At 46.0% G+C, this 15,614-nt stretch overlaps 1 protein-coding gene and 1 long non-coding RNA gene across 3 annotated transcripts in view; one reads left to right on the forward strand and one right to left on the reverse strand.

Moving 5' to 3' along the window:
• LOC147257843 (protein ELFN1-like) overlaps positions 1–15,614 on the reverse strand; it is a 131,247-nt gene that overhangs the window by 37,685 nt on the left and 77,948 nt on the right. The gene's annotated exons all lie outside the window — the stretch shown is intronic.
• On the forward strand, positions 1,292–4,196 carry LOC147257844 (uncharacterized). The gene is made up of 3 exons (XR_015117494.1): positions 1,292–2,093; positions 2,171–2,452; positions 4,137–4,196. It is a non-coding gene; the product is annotated as an uncharacterized LOC147257844 (long non-coding RNA).

A 15,614-nucleotide genomic window follows, 5' to 3' on the forward strand; every position in this document is an offset into this window, starting at 1 on the left:
GATTCTTGATGCAGTTCACACGTAGCATAACGTTAGCTTTACCCTTAAAAACTCATTGAACACGTTTAAACCAAATAAACTTTTGTTTGCCGCTGAGCTTAATTTCAGAACTGATTAAAAAAAAAGAAAAAAAAAGTAACATGGCCAAGGGAACTCAAGATGATGCTTCACCAACTTGATGGCCAACAAAAATACGTCATCCATACCAGGACGTGAGCTGTACCTAAAGGTCACTGCGCACCGTTCCCGTTGGATTCCGCCTTTTATGTGTCACACAACAATACACTCAGCACTGCCTTTGTCAAAGATGTTGTTTCCCATCTGGGACAAAGCTGTGAGATTGGCTGTGCTGTGATTTTGTCCGAATGTGAATTATTTATCAGAGATGAGGCCGAAGCAGAAGAGGTGAGGAGCAGATCCAGTCAGTCTGCTGACGACACCGAGCAAAGGTATTGAGACAGTACCACTGATGGGGGGGGGGCTGGCCGTTTCTGCAGCACACTCTTTGAGGACCCTTGCTGGAATTTTCATCAGGTTTTCCTGGATTCAAGTTTGTCCAAGATCCTCCTCACATCTTTTGGATTGAAGTGGACATCGCCAGTAGAAGAAGACATTAATGCGCGGGCGCGGAGTCTGTGCACTGCATCGGGCACGTCTCCACAAAGGTCTGGCAGAATATGTTGTCCTTTTCACTGGCCGTGATGCAGGGAATGTCCAGGTTTTTAATGATGACTGGGATGGAAGAGAATTACAATTCTCCACATTGTGCTGAGCCAAGTGAGTTGTCAGACATCTTTTTTTTTTTTTTTCCCTCATTTTTATTCTCTCCACTTGGTGGAAAGTTGCTCGCTGGTTCTCAGCGCAGTAATGAACCACATAAGCTTGAAGTGGTAAACTGAGCCACAACCGGCGCAGAGCGCAAGGATGTTCCCTTCAACGTGGAAGGGCTTGGTTAGGGTTCTGCAGCGACAACTATTCACTTCTTCTTCAAGAGACTTCGAAGATTAGCCGGTGTGGTCAAAGCTAAGGTCAGATGCTTCCCTCCACTCTGCCTGGCAGGGGATTTTCTGCCAAAGGGGGGTGTTGAGAACACACCTGAGTGGTGATAAAGAGATCCGTCACCTAATCCCAAAGCACAGTGCAAATATTGGTGTGATTATGAGCGTATAATATATCAGTGTCTTCTCATGAAACATTCCTGTGATATCTCACAAAAAACACATGCTTAATCCTGCAAATGTGTAGCACCGGGAGAAATGAGTGTCTCTCTCTCTCTCTAACGGCAGCCGGCGGGTTCAGTGTGGTGCAGGGTGAAGCTCACCCCCACACCTGAAGAGGCACGCTGACACCAGACTAGCACACAGGGGTTTTGGCCTCCTTGCTACCACGTCTGCCTCCCATCCTACTGTGATGACTCCTGAGGGGGACTGTGCCCGTCTCCACATCGTAGACTAAAAAAAAAAAAAACACACAAAATACACACACACAAAAAAAACACCCTCCAGCGCCACAAGCTCAAAATACTTCATATTTCCTTTATTTCTACTTCGAAAACGCGATAAAGGAAAGATCGTGGTTTGTGATGGTAATGATTTGCTTCTCAAACCGACATCATACATGCATGAGTCAGATTCTGAGTGCAGGTAAGTTCTTAGTTGTTATTTGGAGACCCATCCTGATGAAAGTCATGTTCATGTGGCATTTTTTTTCGACGCTTGAGGACACATCTTGAGAAAACTCAGCTCAAAATTGCATTCCCGAGTATTTCTAAATTTCAGATTTAGCTTTCAAAATCCCCGTGACTCAGTGGCAGACCCGAACACGCAGGCTCAGGTAGACTGGCTTTGACATGTCAAAAAGCTACTGGGCGGGCCTCAAGCTTCTGCCCCGCTCCACCCACTCAGACTGAGGAGTAGAGATGACGGTGGCGGATCAACACGTATGTGCTGTCGCGGGTTTCAATGCTAAGAAGAAAGATGACGACACCAGCTTTCATAATCTACCAAAACACTCTGATGTGAGAGCAATGGATGAGGCTTCTTGGTCACTGCAGTGTAACGAACCACACACGGGTTTGCGGTCAACATCAGACGGTAACAGCCTGTGTCTTTACCGCTAAGTTCATGTTTTTCTGTTGGGTGCTAATAATTCCACCGAACCTGCCCACCAGGTCCTAGAGACCCGGTCCTAACCAGATGACCCACCGTTGGAGGGCCCCCGCCGGCCTTGGTTGTCCAGTATAGCTGGCGTTTCAGGCATACGGTTCCTCTGCCACAGTGGGTTCGCGTCTATCGCACCGGGAAGGACGCGTCTGGCGACCCCCCCCATCCCCTTCCCGATCGCGGACCGCCCCAGAACAACACCGAGACGTCCCGTCCACCACAGCAGGCTTGACACAGAGCCCGCCGTCATGTCCGGTCCTGTCTTGGATGCCGCGCGGAGGTTCGGGAAGGTAAGCGCGGTAGGTTAGAACTTTCCGGCGAACACAACATTTCACCAGACCTGCGTGTCGGGTAAGGAGGGCACTGAGCAGTGCCGTCCCCGCCCACAACTCAGGACGTAGATACATTTTCACCTCATAACGTTGATATGGGGAAGTTGTTTGCATCCTGTTTTTTTTTTTTTTTTTTTAGCTTCATCTGTTTGTAGCTGAGCAGGCAGTGTCTAACAGCGTCGGTAGAAACCAGCCGCCTGTTGCCATGTGGAGAGGTTCGCCTGAACCAAAAGCAATGAGATGAAAGCCTCAACAAATCTCTGCTGAGAGCCGAGGGGAACTGCAGCCTTGGCTGACAATTTATCATCAATTACACACTTATTTGATCACTTCTTAATAACAAGAAATATTGATTACAAGCGTGTCAGGTAAAGTCATTTTTGTTTTCCCCACCACTGTCAAAAGTGCCACAAGAATGCTTTTAAGATTTATTTTAAAATGAGAAAAAAAAAAGGGGTGCGGGGGGCAAAAAAAAAATCACCTGAATCCTAAAATATTCTACTGGATGAAACAGCTTTCCTGGATGAATATTCATGTGATGGAAGCAGTCGGGCGCCGTAACAACAAGTCGGTTCCAAGTGAAGCGGCGTAAATCTTCACTATCACACGGCTGGTCTCTCGCCTCCCCGCAGGAAACGGAAACGGGGTCCTTCTCTTTCAACCGCCGCCTCACCTGCCTCCTCCAAAACTTCACGGCTTATTTTTGGTTCCCTTTTATACGGCATTGTTTTGAGCTTAGAATCGGTGTCTAAAGCGATGATGAGGGATTATTCCATTAGTCATATTTCCACACCAAAATATTGTATCGAGGGAGATTTAATATGGTTTTAGGTGTTGGATGAGAAAGATCTGACTAGACCGCAGATTTACACCAAGGTTTTGACTGTTTTGCATAATCCCAAAAGGCATCTGTGTGTGTGTGTGTGTGTGTGTGTGAGTGTGTGTTTAGTTTTTGAGTCCCACCTTACAAATTTATCATTTGAAATATTCATATTTGGAGCTTTGGGACAAAACAAAACACATAAACAGTTACACAAACAGGGAGTGATGCTAATTTCTAACAGATAAGCTATTTAGACGCTAATCTTTGCTGCCCCAAACCATGTTTGTACTTTGACATCTGATTTAAATTCCAAAAATAAACCATGTGGTGTGTGTGTGTGTTTAAAGTGTCTTCATGTAAACCCAGAACCAGAAACTTTGCAGCTGCAGCTCTGTTTAACAGTTAATCACTCAGTTTGTTCATTTGTTTCTCTGTGTTTGCAGAAGTCAGTGGATAAGAAGTGCTTTTGTCTCATGCTATTCAAGCTCCTGCGTGCGCAAGCGTGCACGCACACACACACACACACACACAAACATCTGTTAAGCTCCATCCCTCTTTCACATCCCTGGTATCGTAGTGAATGCAAAATGCACCTCCTCATCCTTTGTGATTCGTTTTGTTTGCTCTCTGGTTTGTTTTCCTCATGTGTCATGTTGCTGGGTGATCGTCTGTCAAATCTCCCCAGTGTGTGTGTGTGTGTGTGAGAGTGTGAGTGCATGAGCTGTGTGAATGTGTGGTCCCATGTTAAGTGAGGAGAAGTTACATGGTTGATTTTTGACACATTGACTTCACACTCTTGTCCCCCCCCGCTGCTGACAGGGTAAAGGATCTGGACGTTCCCTCTCATCCGAAGCATAAACCAGTAAAGAAATACTTCAGACCTCAACTCAGTAAATATTTTTCTGACACCTTCAAAAATCTCCTTCATTATTTGATCCAAGTCTTACTTGTGAAACATCATCCTTCATTTTTTGAAGTATGCTTCAGGGTGTAGCTACCTTGCACCGACCAAGAGTAAAAGACCGACGTCTTCTGAGGACTTGCAGTAAAACCAACATTAAGTGTCTCAATAGGAGGTCGGTCCACCATCGGCCACCAGAGCAGCAGGCGTGGATCTCGTAGCCCTGATAAAAGCCTGATTTATTCTTGTGCGTCAGGTCTATGCAGACCCCATGTCATAATCTTTGCCTGTGCCCGACGGCGCTGTGAGCCGTTATACTGCGACTGGGTAGCGCTACAATGACTCAGTCCATGACTTTCCCACTGCGCTGAGTTTCTCAATGGCGGCTGAAACAGCAAATCATTTGGGCGTCGGAGCTCATAAATTCCGGTTATTGATGCCGTGTCGCTGAGGTACGTTTCTTGGGAGGTGGGATGCAACTTGGTGGACCCGAGACCAAGTTTAGTATAAATTCTGGTGACAGCGAAGGCCGTAGCTAATGATTCACATCAGGCTCATACCTAAGACGCTCAGTGACTCCTGGCGCCTAATAAATGGGAGCATTGGCGTCTTCTCGTCCTCTCAACCTCCACAAATACATTCACTTTTTTCTATCCTTGTCACCTTTGGTGTCTTATTTCTTGACTAGCCGTGTTTTTTGTTTTTGTTTTTTTTTTGGTAATCATTTTTTGTAGCCATTCTATTTGGCTGTTTTTGTTGTTTTGCTCTTTTCCGCGTGAAACACTTCCCTGTGTGTGTATCTGGTACATGAATTTCAGAATTACATCGACAGTACTTTTACACTTTGCTTCTATAAAATTCGTAGGAGAATTCACACGTATTGAAACCAGTCTGTCTCCCAACCTGGAAAACTAACTTGTGGTTAGAAAACGGCCACGACGGGTAGCGAGAGAGAAGTAGCGACCATCACTGCAGCCAGGGATGATCGTAAGGAGCTGGAACGATTCCAGGGGTTAATTTGAGCCGGATCCTGCCGGAACAAGATCCGGCACCTCTGAATTTTGGCCTCCCTGTGTTCCGTTACTTATTTGGGCAGATCCGGTACCTCTTGTATTAAAAGAAAATATGAAAACGTTTTAAAAATGTTTAAAATACAACAATAATGTGCAAAGATACATTTACAGACCAAATCCTTAGAATTCCATGTTGTTTATTAAGATTCAACGTCATTTGAAAGAGTCGGAGATCTGTTGACGCGCCGATGCCAACAAACCACGCCCCCGACACAAACAAGTAACCTTGCGAAATTCGCCGCCTCCGAGGAGCGAGCAGAGAGGAAATAAACAGTTCCTATTTCAACGCCAACATGTCAAAAAGAGAGTTAAATTAGCTGTTTTTTCAAAAAGAAGGAGGAGTCGCATGACGCTTAAAGCGAGTCAGAAAAGCCTCCACAAGCGGCGACGAGGGCAGCTGCAGCGGTCATGTTGACGATCAAAATCGGCTGCAGCAGGAGGCTAGCGCCGCCACAGCTCGCCAGGTTCACCTCCAGCTAGCCAAGCCGGGTCTGGAGGCTAGCGCCGCCACAGCTCGCCAGGTTCACCTCCAGCTAGCCAAGCCGGGTCTGGAGGCTAGCGCCGCCACAGCTCGCCAGGTTCACCTCCAGCTAGCCAAGCCGGGTCTGGAGGCTAGCGCCGCCACAGCTCGCCAGGTTCACCTCCAGCTAGCCAAGCCGGATCTGGAAGCTAGCGCCGCCACAGCGAGCCAGGTTCACCTCCAGCTAGCCAAGCCGGGTCTGGAGGCTAGCGCCGCCGCACAGAGCCAGGTTCACCTCCAGCTAGCCAAGCCGGGTTTGGAGGCTAGCGCCGCCGCAGAGAGCCAGGTTCACCTCCAGCTAGCCAAGCCGGGTCTAACGTGATGCGGGGTGTCTTGGACAACTAAATGGTGAGCATACCGTCTAATAATAGGCCGCCGTGCCAATCTTTAAATACCGTGATAATAATAATAATGGAAGATTTGTGTGATTTATTGTGAGCTCTTTTTTGTTTGTTTTACAAGTTGGACCTGTTGAACGAACTGCTGACTGTAGACTCTTAAGTCCCACCTGTGGTGATGGGCATTCACCTGTGCTGCGCAGACGAGGCTGAATAACTGTGAATTATCGTCATAACATTGATACCATGGGTACTATTTGAAATGGAGGCTTGTAAGTCCCACATCATGGCAAGTGGGCATTTGTATGTTGTTTTCTGGATACGTTCCGGGACCTGTGCCCCTCTCTCACCCCTGAGCCGTCATATGTACTTGGCGTTCTGGCACCTTATGACTTACAAATGAAGCGCTGGATTACACTCAACACGCTAGACAAGAAATTACAGAGCTCTCTCTCTCTTTTTTTTTCGTTGCATGACGACACAGACCTCGAAGCCTTTTTAAAAATGACAGGATCTCCAAGTAAACGGCTCCATTTGTGCCGCGGCGCAGCCGGAACAAGAGGAACCGGTGTCCTGCTTGAAAATTTAAAAACTTTGCGTCACTGATACAACAGATGACGCATATTTTCTTCTACATTGCTCTGGTATTGCCAAGTTCTGAAGGAAATAACTTCCAGATGCAGATATGTCCCAAAGAAATCACATTTACAGCTTTTATGAGGAAATCGTCCCGACTTTTCGGTGCCAGGTTTGTGTTTATTAACTCCAAGCTCTTAGTAATTCATTGCATCAGACTGTTTACAAATGGCACACGTAACACCTGTTCAGTCAGTCAGCCAGGTAGGTGCGGCGATAATTAAAGTGTGGTGCTGATGATGAGGGCTGAGTGATGAAACGGGTCTCCTTCATCAATAAACCAAGATGGATGTGTGCGTGTGTGTGTGTGTGTGTGCGTGCGTGCGTGCGCGCGCTTGCCCGCGTGCTCTGACTCTTCTAATTTGGATGCTTATTGGAGCCTACACCCAACCGGAGAGATGAAGAGCGCTGATGATGAGTGATGGCTGCAGTGACATCATATCAGCCCCTGCACACTCCTTCCCTCTTCTTCTTTTTTTTTTTTTATTATCAAATCAACATTAACTACAAAAAAGGAAAATCCAAACTTTATCTCTCGGGTGCAGGTCCATCTGTCAGGAGGAGGAGGGAGGCAGGTGACAATGAGCTCAAATTGTACTAAACTAAAACCTATGCAGTATTTTATTTAGATTTATTCATTAAATTGCTTGCGTTCAGTGTAAACTGTCTTGCTTAGTTTTGAGAGATACTTTTGAAATACTCTCTTTTTTTTTTTCTTCTTTTTTTTTGGCTGGAGTGCCGACGCGCCGGCACCAAACATAGAGCGCAGTTTCAGTGCAGTGAGCAGGAAATGGCACGGTGATCATTCATTTAGTTGGCAGCGCGTCGTACACAAAATATGAGTATGTCGTGGGCAGAACGAAGGCGAGTCCAAACACAGTCTAGTCCTGTTAAAATTCATTTTCACAGCACCACAGAAACTCTTCTCCTCTCCGGTTCCAAAGCTTTTAATTAGCGAGTCTTCTTTAGACAACAGGAGTGTCAAGAAATTATTAATAAGCCGCTGCTGGATAAAAAGAAAACATACATTTGAAGTCATATTTTTATACCATCGTCCACAGCCTGTCTAAGAAGGAATAAAAATCATTTTGAATTCGTATTTTTCTTGGATTTCATTTCGTTGACACTGAGAATAAAGTGCTCCACCTATGTAGAGCCCGCAGCCTTCCGTAAATGAGCGCTGCCACGTCTCTTTAACCTGCCCTGAGCATTCGCTTAAATCATCATCACAGGCCAGAAAATAAGACTTGCTCTCTCCTTGCTCCTGCATTGTCAGCATCCTCTAAGAGCCCCGCAGCAGCCATTATATCATTACGCACCATTACATACTGTGACTCATAACAGCCTCATGATTGATTAGCCAGACGTGGCTATAATTCACCAACCGCTGTGTTTTTTCCTGATGTTTGCTCTGACAAAGTGTAAATTAAAGGCACACTGTGGGGTTGGGTTTTATTTTTGACCACTGGTGGGGATGTTAATTAGCAGGGACTGCTGCAAGGGCGGAGGCGAGATGATGTCAGCACTTGGGGTTTAGCCCCCAGAGATTTAAAAAAAAAGATAATAATAATCATCAAGTTTTATCCATCACGAATCCAAATTTTGTGCTTTAAAGTTTGGAGGAGATAGGAGGTAAAGGAGTTCCTCGGGGCGTCGACTCCTCTGCTCATCTGTGCACTCGACCATCTCCTGCTGCTGTTCTTGCCCTTCACACCTTTTGCTAAAGCTGCCGTTGACGAGGACTGGCATTAGCGGCGCTCCTTGGACGCAGTTCAGCAGCCTGGCAGGGACAGGGAGTCCGCAGGTGTAGCGTAGGTGTAGTAGCCTCCATCTTTCACTGGTACACGTCTTTTGCACAGCTTGGCGACGGGCCGTGTAGCGTCCATACTGTAGGCTCTCGTTTGGCGTCTAGGTAAAACCCAAAATAATCTCAAACAGGAGACTCGCTGTTTTTCTTCACCGCAAGTCAGCATCTCTGTCGCGCTTGCCGCCCTAAACTAGTTGAGTGTCACCAACAGAAAGTTCTAGGAAGGGAGGCTTTTCACTTCATTGCGTCCCTTTTCTTTCACTCCCCAAATCCAGATCTCCATCTTGTTCCCCCTTCTGATCACATGTCCTCCTCTTTTCCTCGTCCTCAGGCGCCTGGCAGTTCAATCAAACTTCCTTCACCGCGTCAGAGTTTGACAACAGAGGACTGTTTTCACGCCGAGGAAAGTCCGCTCATTGAAAATCAGATTTTAAGAGCCAGATATGCTGTGAAAACTGCGTTACGCAAACACTTTTTTTTTTTTTAGATCAGAAGTATTGCAAATCACTTTAAGATACACATTTATTTTTTTTTAGAGTATTCTGCACGATTTGAAATGGTTTCTGCAGACTTACTTCACCTTCAACAAATCAAGAGACAGTCTGAATATATTTCAGTCATCGCTGACACCGACCTTTAACAGTCGGGCAAAACTGCAGCGGGGAACATTTTTAATGATTTTTGCCTTGAAATTGGACTTTCCTTGCTAAAATATACCACAACCGAGGCAAAGAATGTGAGAGCCATTCAGACAGCTGCAGAAATAAACTGGCATCCCCACCTCCCACAGGGGAAGCCAGCGGGAAGATTTAATGGTTAGGTGCTTTCAATGCTGCAGAACTTGGATGACGGCAAAAAAGAAAATTGGAGTGACTATGTGAATTAAGCATGCTTATAACTGCACAACCAGTCAGGCAACAGGTTGCTCCCCTTTCTACTGGATTTGCTGCTCAAGTAAAGGATGAAAGTCACATTAGGAACGTGTTCAAGAATGATAAGAAACATGTAATATGGCATCCGTAAGACCACAGCGAGAGGACGCACGATGACAGAGAGAGGCAAAGTTCAGTGCTGTCACAAGAGGTCAAGGGTCAAGGCTTGATAACTGAGCTCATATGGGGTATAATCCCATATCATGGCTTCTCAAAAGGGGGATAACAGCTCAGATTATGAGGTGAAGAGGCAGGATTCTTCATCTACGTTTACTGCAGCCATGCAGCGCCGAGCAGCTGAAGCAGGCGTCGCCGTGGGAGGACAGTCTCACATTGAACAAAGAAATTGACTCGAGGATATCAAAGCACGTGAAATATCCAAACGAGAAAGGGAGATTACTCAAGTGAAATGCCTGCACCAGTCTGGAGAGCTAAACGCCGCGGCACCAGTCGCCGCAGCCTGGGGAGCGATGAAGCACACCAGTGCTGCGCCGAGACGCCTGCGCCGAGATGCTCATCGGCACTGACACCCCTGGAAATGACGGAGGAGAGAGAACACCAACTGTCCAGTCCGTGGACCCGCCTGATGGTCAGGAGACAAAGCTGTCTGACACGCAGCCCCCCCGCGGCTCACACAGATGGGGGCGGGGGGGGGGACTGTTGTCAAGTGACTTTGGCATATGAGTCACTAGCCTGTTCGTTGCCGAGCGTCGGACAAACCTGCAGTACGTTAAAGCGCCATGAAGCGACTGGAACAGGCAAGACTTCCGTCCCTGCTGAGTTCTTTAGGAAGTAAATTTGTGTTGGCAAAATATCATAATTACGGCTTTTAATGATGACCTTTATGATTGTGTCAGACATTTTCATACATTATGAGTTTTTATGATATAATTTAGAGTTGTTGTTTTTTTTTAATCTTCGACCTTTCCTACCTCGAAAACTTTGACTTTTTCCGACCTCATACTGCGCGGTGTTGCTTTTGATCTCACAATTTCGACTTTTTTTAAAATCTCAATGTTCAATGTCGGGGGTTCTCACCTCATAATTTCCACGTTTTGTCTTTTCACCTCACGATTATTTTGAAATTGATTTACGATTAGGATTTTTTTTTTTTTTTTTTTTTTTTTAATCACTCAGCTTTCCTCCATCTGCTGTCGGGAGGTTTTTGGTATCTCCTGTTTTGTAAAACGTACTCACGAAGACACGTTAAAAACAAATATTTGTCAACGTTTCTCCGCACAACAGTGAACTAAAGCGAGAACGGGTTAACAAAATAGCGTTTAAATACAAGTGCTTTTTCCATGACAGTCCTAAAATTGTCAGGGTTGCATGCATATTTTATAAACTAGCAACAAAAAAAAAAATCACGAGCAGGAAACTGTAGAAGTACTGAAATAACCAAGTGTGCAGTAGCAGAGATGTCGGCGATGCGACTGTGTTATAGTAATTCTCCCAGTTTTGTCCTGGCGTGTCCTCGTTTCCTCTTCCTCTCTCTGTCTCTCATCCTCCTCTCCTCTCATCCCTCCTTCTCTCTGTAGCTCTCTCCATCTTTTAGGCCAGCTGTGATGTCAGCTTTTTATTTTTTGTTGTTGTTGTCGCCAAAACCGCACGAGATTGCACGCCACATATTAAAGCTCCTTTGTGATTGCCCTGGGTGACTTGAACCGTACAGTGCTACTGTAATAATGTAGGCTAATACTCTCAAAAAGGGGCAGATTTGGATTTTATTTGTTGAGTACGAGCTGTTTCCCAGAGTATAAAATACATCTTTATCATTTGTAAATGTTTAAGAAGATTATTTTTAGCATCATCATTTGTGTCGAGGAAAAAAGTTAAACCGTTCAGAGCGAGAGAGAGAGAGAGAGAGATGCTATTTTTGTTCAAAAAGCGTAATTGCAAACTGCAGCTATTCATCTGCAGCTGACGAGCCAGCAGCAGCAGCAGCAGCAGCAGGAGTGGAAGCCTGTGGGTGGAACAGACTGGACCTCTTCCTTCTCCCTGGGTGTGTTGTATAATAAAATCTTCATTGAATTCAACTGTGCACGCAGTATTCCACGTATTTGGCTCAGCTTTATAAAAAGAACAGGGGCAGCGTGGCTCAGAGGTAGAGGGGCCGTCTAGCAACCAAAGGGTCGCTGGTTCGATCCTCACTTCCCCCGGTGACCATGTCCAAGTGTCCTTGAGCAGGATACTGAGCCCCCAATGGCTCCTGATGGCCCTGTGACGGACTGGTGACCCGTCCAGGGTGAACCCCGGCTCTCGCCCAATGTCAGCTGGGATAGGCTCCACCCCCCCATAACCCTTAACGTATAAGTGGTATAGAAAATGGATGGATGGATGGAGGGAAGGATATAAAAAGAGCGCAGTATAATACAACAGCACAGCAAGAAAGTCTCCCTTTGTGAGGATGCTAATGTTCACTGTTTTAATCTGGGTTTTTTTTCCAGTTTGAAGGCTGTAATTGGTGCTGCTGGTTAACTGGACGATACTGGGAGGTGTTCCTGATATTGCGTCCGACCCATTCATTTGATTTAGAGTTCTTGTGACTGTAAGTGTGACTTGGCTTGGAGTCTCAGGCTCAGAACGAGAGACGTGCTCGTGCAGCAGCCTGACTTGGAGCCCGCAGCCTTGCTCGTCTCTGAGAAAACAACCGTCAAACACCAGTGTTGCCTGATGGCTGCGTCACGCAACACCAGACCTGTTTGGCACACTTCAGTACTTCAGTCTTCATCTTCTTTCATTTATAATTTATTTTTTAACAGCTTTAATTAACTTCACATGGTCGTTCTGCTTATTATCTGATTTTTTTTTTTATTGAAACGTTATAACAAGGGGAGAGGGTTGTATACGTTGTGCGGTTTAAGTCCTCTGAGACAAAAGTACGGTGGCCCTGAGAGCTCAACATGTCACACATTCAAGAAAAAAATCTTAACGTTGTCGACAACGTTGGTGAAATTTAGGAAACTCGCTGCAACGAAGCTGATCCAGTTACCGAGAGATGAACTCTGGTCACAAACTGCGGCAAACAAACCTCAGCGCACGAGTTGTGAGAGTCTGCAGCGCTTTTTTTTTGTCCTCACAGTGTTGCGATGTCACAGTGGATATTTTCTTGTTTTAGTTGCGTTCTCTAAAGTCGCATCGTGAACGGTACAAAAGGGTTTATTGTTTCTTTGGCCTCTGTAATTGAGTTAATTGCACGAATCGCACGTGGAGGACGAGAACTAACACCCACTGACGTCCTCAATAAAATACATCGCCTATGACCGTCGGCGAGGGAGGTGCCACAGCTACAACTCTGGGTTTGATGAGGTTACACGGCCATCGCTTCACTACCAAAATAAAGAATTCAGGCCTCTCAAGTTAAAAAATCACCAATGTTGTCCGAGTTTATTTTCTCATAAATCTATGAGTTCAAGTCTCTTAGAAAATGTGAGATTTTGTCTTCATAAGTAAGACTTTTGCCACTGTGCACAGATACAAGTGTGTGTGTGGCGTATGAGTTTTGAACTTAAAAAAAAATACACCGACGTGTGTTATTCATTCATGCACCCCTGTTACATTTTACCCTCCTATAACCTAACGTTCTCTCGCTCCACGCGGTCACAAATCAACTCCACCCGCCTGGTTTGGCTGTTGTTGGCGTTCTGAAGAGGCGGCATGGTCACATACGCACGTGACGTCAGGCTGTGACGCGTGCGGCCTCAGGAGGCTGTAATCCTGCTTTAGCTGTGTTCCACAGACTTGCAGATGTGTGATAAACCCCATTCAACACTGATAGCAGGTAAATCATGTCCTCTGTTCTTCATAGCCACGAGGTATGACACGTACCTCAGTCGCTCCCTCTCTGACCTTTACTGTGACCTCAGGCTGACCCTCACATCAACCTTAAACCACAGCTGCAGGCTTCAATGAGCCACCTTAAAGGACTCACCTTTTCCCTCCAAAGGGAGACAGAGGCCTCTCCCGCAGATTTATGTCCCCACAACATAAGAGACACTTGGAATACACACACACACACACACACACAGAAAGCCTGGCAAAAGTAGCATTAATCTCTGCTCCAATCTCTGATTCTATTCTCAAAGATGAGCATGCTTTGGCAGGGTTTTCTCTCTTCCTCATATGCACACACACACACACACACACACACACACACACTCTATCTCTCACAATCGCTTTTTCTATTTCAACATACAAATTGAATCAGCGGTCCTGACAGGCCAAGAGGACAGGGAGGACGAGAAAAATCACCTCATTACGCAACCCGCGCAGATCCCCGTCCCCTCATCCAGACGTACACAGGCAGACATTCACCAACAGGTCATTCACATGCATTAGGGAGGGGCCCCGGGAAGCCTGGAATCACAGTCAAACATCGTTGGGTGGGTAAATGCTGACAGATGATATCGCCACGTGTGACCATGGTTATTCAGAGACGCCTGCTTGGCAGGGAAAAAGCAGAGAATCACAGAGGAACGGCTGGAGCGACGGGGGTGGGGACACTGAAATAATGATGATTAAAGTGAAGAATGATGAAGGTCATGGTGGCAATGTCACTGATGAAAGTCATGATAATGAGGAGAATGATGATGTTCCCGGCCCCCCCTCCCCCCCCCCCCTCCCCCGCTGATGAGGAACGTGATTTCCCAACCGTACAGGAGTGTTGCTGATGGCCTCTTTGATAACTCCAACTTTGACTGACGACTCCCCGCTGAGAAACCGTGACTGCAATTTACAGCACAAAGTGCAGCAGCTGAGATTATTGATCGTGACAGGACGGCTCGATCTGAATCACAAGCAGATCTACGAAAGCTGCCATGCCTTCACGTCCCCGTTTCAGTCCTGTCCACTTGGTCATGTTGCAACCTGGAGTTTGTATTGATTTCTGAATCTTTCCTTTACCTGAATTCAGCCCTGATTCAAGGCCACACTTAACTTGCTCCATCTCGTAAACTATCGCTGCAGATGAAGAAGAAAGACGGGTTGGGAGCTTCTAACACGCCACAATCCTGCTTTCGCTGCACAAGTCTGGAAAACGCACTGCAGTGCTTCTCGTGAAGCTTGATGCCGTACAGCTCGATGCTCGGAGATGGAACCTTAGCCACCTCCGCTGCAGCAGCACACATCTGGCATAACACACACACTCTCACACACACACACACACGAGAGTGAGCACAAGGGGAGGAGGATTTTGACAACTGATGACCCCTTTCAGACCAATAACAAAAAACAAAAAACCTCAGTTTAGCATCAAGATGTCAGTTTCTTGGATGGGTGCTGGTGGCGTGGTCCCAGCTGGAGGATCAATAGATATTCAGGCCAACGCTGACTTATAAGCTGCTCTTTTATTAAAGGTTTTCCGTATAAAATCACATACAATCGTACTCTTTTACCACGTCTACACAGTTTCCTACTCGTCTGAAGCTACAGTAATGAGGCGCTAACACTTCCTTATAAGTCATGTAAAAAGATTGCTGGACAAACTATAGAGTCACAATTTGTTATTTAGTGATCTGCAGACTTGATGGATGTCACAAAATAAAGCCTGCAAGACGCGCTCCTGCGTGCGAGACAGAATTCGCAACTGCTAAAATGTGAAAACCGTGACAATGTGGTCGTGGGTAAAACATAAAATGGCAAGATCCAAGACACCTGAAGCATAAATAAAATGATTCATCAACCGGTGATAAATATTGATGCTTCGCAATTTGTGACCTGCTCAACTGTGTCGCTCCCCACAAGCGTTGAACTCCCGACTGCGTGAGTTTGAGCCGTCGATTCCAGACCTGCTTTGTTCGCGAAGGTTTTTACAGTTTAATTCTCTGATTTCTTCATCTTTGGCCTTAATTCTTGCTGACTTGAACACACAGTGTGTCAATTGTGATCGCCGTTGGGGAAAGGAGACGCTGCGAAAGCTCTTTGACAACAGGAGAACACACACACACACACACGTACACACGTACACACAATCCAGGGAACTTCAAGGTAAAGATAACTTATGCAACTTGCAGCTTGGTATATATGCGCGTCTGAGTGCATTTTTTTTTTAAAGTTTTGTCTGCATAAGATGAACAAATGTTTTCTCCATAT

The sequence above is a fragment of the Aulostomus chinensis genome, chromosome 8 (genome assembly GCF_037954235.1).
Source record: "Aulostomus chinensis isolate RoL2024-O1b breed Wild chromosome 8, RoL_Achi_v1.0, whole genome shotgun sequence".
Classification (NCBI taxonomy): Eukaryota; Metazoa; Chordata; class Actinopteri; order Syngnathiformes; family Aulostomidae; genus Aulostomus; species Aulostomus chinensis.